The following is a 4158-nucleotide window of genomic DNA, read 5'->3' on the forward strand; positions in this document are numbered from 1 at the left end:
CTATGTTTTAACTTTATTTATTTATAGATAATTCCAGTCTCAGGAGCTCCATTTATTTCTTGGCTTCATCTGTGCCTCCTACTCCAAATACTGCAATTGAGTTTGCTTGTGTGGTCAATACTATTCTTTCTACAGTTCCTGTGCTCTGGACTGTCCAGGAAACAAAATACACAAGCAGGATGATCTCTGGCAAAGAACACGAAGGCACCTGGACTTTTCAAACCCTACTCTCACTTCCTAAAGAATCCTGGAACTATGGAAATACTGTTACCTGTAAAGTTACTCTTGATTTAATTCCTGTTTTGGACAATACAATCCACTGGACAATAAAAGAGAGAGGTAATATAGTAATAAATTGAGCATTTTTAAAATATTTACATTAGAATAGGATGACCACTGATGTCTGGTGGATATACCGAAAATTCAAGTGATATATTTTTCAAGATGACTATTTGACAATATACCAATGCCACATCCCAATTTACAATACACAAAAACAGAAGAAAGGGACATAGGGGATGTTTAAGGCTTTACCATCAACAAGCTATTCCAACAACATTTAAAATAAAAATTTCTAACAAAATATCCTTATAACAACAATTTTACCAAAATATCATTAAAAAGTTTACCATACTTAAAAGCAATAAACGTGAATCAATCTCAATTTTTGTTTCGTAGACTATGTCTACTTCATCAGGAACCAAACTGAGATCTATGGATTGTATATACAGATATATATGAATTACAATCAAACTTCCAACATAATGAAAAAGTATTAGAAATATTAGAAAGTATTAGAAACAGAAATTAAAAGGAAACCATTGCAAACTAAAATAGAGAAGATGTTACTAGACAATAAAAGAGAGAGGTAATATAGTTATTCTAAATTAAATTGAGCATAATTTAAATATTTACATTAGAATCCAATCACTACTGTCCACAGGAGATGTAAGAAATTGTTAGATGGGTAAATTCCCAACATAACGAAAATTCAAGTGATATATTCCAAGGTGACTATTTAACAATTTACCAATGCCACACACCAATACACAAAAACAATAGAAAGGGGCATAAGGGGCATTTAAGGCTTTACCATCAACAAAATATTGCAACAACATTTAAAATAGTAATTTGCAACAAAATGTATTCATACCATCAATTTTAACAAAACCATTAACCAACAACCATACCTAAAAACAATCACAGTTAATCAATTTCAATTGTCGTTTGACACGTTTCGTAGGCTATGTCTACTTCATTAGGAACCAAATTGAGATCTATGGATAATATTTACAGATATATATGAATTACAGTCAAACTTCCAACATAATGAAAAAATATTAAAAATATTAGAAAGTATAAGAAACAGAAATAAGAGGAAACCATTGTAAACTAAAATATAGAAGATGTCTTGCAGACTCCAGTGAATCCATCACTACTTAGCCCCTAAGCATTTCCCATCAAAAACAAATCAGCAATTGAAGCTTCCATATTTCTAGACTCACGGCTTAACTCACTGATTGACAGGTTTCACAAATCTTGTATACAGCTCTGTATGTATGGAACTCACACAAAAGATTTGCTTTCACGTCATGCAATCTTTCCTTCTAGTATGAGTCCCCAAATGTATAGCAGGCAAACAAGTCTCCCAAAAAGCTGAATGCTCAGGAAAACACCTTTACATTAGAATGTTATACAATGCCCAACTGTTATGAAATCCTCTATGGTTATATTTTGTTTTTACAAACTATTTTGTGTTCATCCTGTAGGTATATCCAAAGAAAACTTTACATGTGGAATCTTCCTAGGACTCACTTTCCTTCCGCTATTGGGTCTGTCAGTTCTTCTGTTTTGGGCCTACAAGCAAAAAAGTAATCTTTTACCTGGGTTCCAAGACTTTAGAAACAATCTGAGTGTTTTAAATATTCTCTTTTAGGTCTGGATGAATTGGAGTCTTTGCTGTCTGTATACTTACTAGGGAGACTTACAGAAAACAATGGAAAATCCAAAACTGTACATTTATCAATTGATAGGGTATATCGGAGGGAGCTGGCCACTCACTTTTGCTTCCAAGCCATACCTTGCCCCCAATCAAAACAAAAAAAACACACCATTTACCCATTTTATACAATAAAGAACAATAAGTAAATATTGAAGCAGTATTTCCCACAAAGCTTGTTGTTAATGTATATAGTGAGCAGTGGTTATCCTCTGTACATTGAATGAACTAAATAATGTCAGCTTGAACAACAGGTTTATTCAGTTCTATTAAAACCAAATTCTTTATCAGATGTCCTGGTCAATTTTAAAATCAGCCTGAATTTAAACAAAATTACAATATATATTATATTTAAATTCACGCTGCTATTACTTGTTGGCCAAATTCAGTGTTTTAGGACCCTCTACTGAGCCAATACTCTCACCACCCCCACCATATTCTGGCATCCTTGGGCATTCTTCATCATTGTGTTACTGATGTTATGGCCTCACTGCTGCCTAAAGAAAGAGTTATTTGATGGCTCCAAAATGAAATACAAATAAAACAGTTGTACAAAAAAGCATAAAATTTCAGTATATAGGTGTGCAGATATAGATGCAGAGAATGACATTGGCCATCAGTCAACCTGGAAGAAGAAATATATGAGAATTTGGAAAATGAAAATGGTAATTCAATATTACATTGCAGAAAAATGCAGTTTTTAAGGAACAGTGTTCATGCTAGAATCAGTTTATTTCATATTTTTATACTTTTTTTTTTTTACAAATAAACATGATTTTTATCTTTTTTTATATTTTAGATAAAGATGCTCAAAATGCCAGGAGCCGTGACACAGAGACTTCGGTAAGATAGTGAATGCTTGTAAATACATGTACAACTCCTGGACCAGATAGGAATGTAAAATCTTATTACAGCTCAGAAAAATTGTCACAGCCGTCTGAAAAAGATTCCACTTCTACATAATACATTTGCAGCATAGCATGACTACGTTTGCTAACATTAAACCTTGAAATGAAAAGTCTAGGCTTAGTTTGGCCATCATTACATACATTTAATTATGACAAATATCTGTGATCAATGGAAATTGGGACAATTCCCCCACTTTCAATAGCAGCCTTTCTCAACATTTGTAACATAGAGGAACCCTTGAAATAACTTTTAGGTCTTCCAGTCACCCCCTTACAAATAGCCAAATAGAACATTGGTGTCAGTGGTAACTGAGTTCAGAAGCACACTCATTGCTCAAGGAAACCCTAGCAACATCTGGAGGAACTCTAGTTGAGAAAGAAAGATTGGTCAATAGGGAAAGCGGATTTGAAAAAAACAAAAGCAAATTTGTAGATTTTTTTGTTTTACTTTTTTACTGTCTGGCTTTGCTTGCCAAAAACAGAAATGAGCAGCAGCAATATGAACTTGATAAAATGTTGTAACTCAATTCAAAAATGTCAAAAAAGTGTTGGTAATGTTGTGCAGTACCAGTCAGACATTATGAAATATTTTCATCCAATAAAACATGATAAGAAAAACACATTTAACCAGCTTATCACCAACCAGATCTATTTTATATATTTTTTAGGATGGGATTGTGTACGCGCATTTGAGTACCAACCACCTCAACCAAAGGAGGAAGTAGCTGAGTTATCAAAATTTTGCAATCTCACAACAAAATTATTCATTATATAAAATAAACTTAATAGATGCTACTAAGAGTGTTTGTTCATGAAAATGAAAATATTTTGCTTGCAGCCTAATTGCACTTTCAGTTTAAATCAGCTGAGTACATTTCAGGAGCATCGGAACCAAAGCTGTGGAAAGTTTTACTGTTGGTTTACTTTAGAAAGCAACCACAGACAACTGTTCTAACCAGCATTCTGCAGAATTTACTTGCTCTCTCTGTTGAAATCTATTTAGATGGTTAATTTGTCATGTCAAGTGCTTACACTTTTCTCTTAGAAGTATTTCATAGGTTGTTTTTAAAGATAACAATTAACAAGATAGCCATATAAAAGTGTACAAAGTACGAAAAATTAATTTAAAAAACATAACAATATAAACCAATTTAATTGTTTAAGAAAGATAAAAGTTCAAGAAAAGTACCAATATCAGTAATTAAATGAATATCCAATCCAGGAGGAATGCTAAAGGTCAATTGCCAATAA

The 4158-nt window shown here is 32.8% G+C and overlaps 1 long non-coding RNA gene across 1 annotated transcript; it reads left to right on the plus strand.

The window, feature by feature from the left end:
* Window positions 1-216: 216 nt before the first annotated feature.
* Window positions 217-2843, plus strand: LOC140342272 (uncharacterized). Its single transcript, XR_011923027.1, has 3 exons — window positions 217-339; window positions 1770-1871; window positions 2799-2843. It is a non-coding gene; the product is annotated as an uncharacterized lncRNA (long non-coding RNA).
* The last annotated feature ends 1315 nt before the right edge of the window (window positions 2844-4158 follow it).

The sequence above is a fragment of the Pyxicephalus adspersus genome, chromosome 12 (assembly GCF_032062135.1).
Source record: "Pyxicephalus adspersus chromosome 12, UCB_Pads_2.0, whole genome shotgun sequence".
Classification (NCBI taxonomy): Eukaryota; Metazoa; Chordata; class Amphibia; order Anura; family Pyxicephalidae; genus Pyxicephalus; species Pyxicephalus adspersus.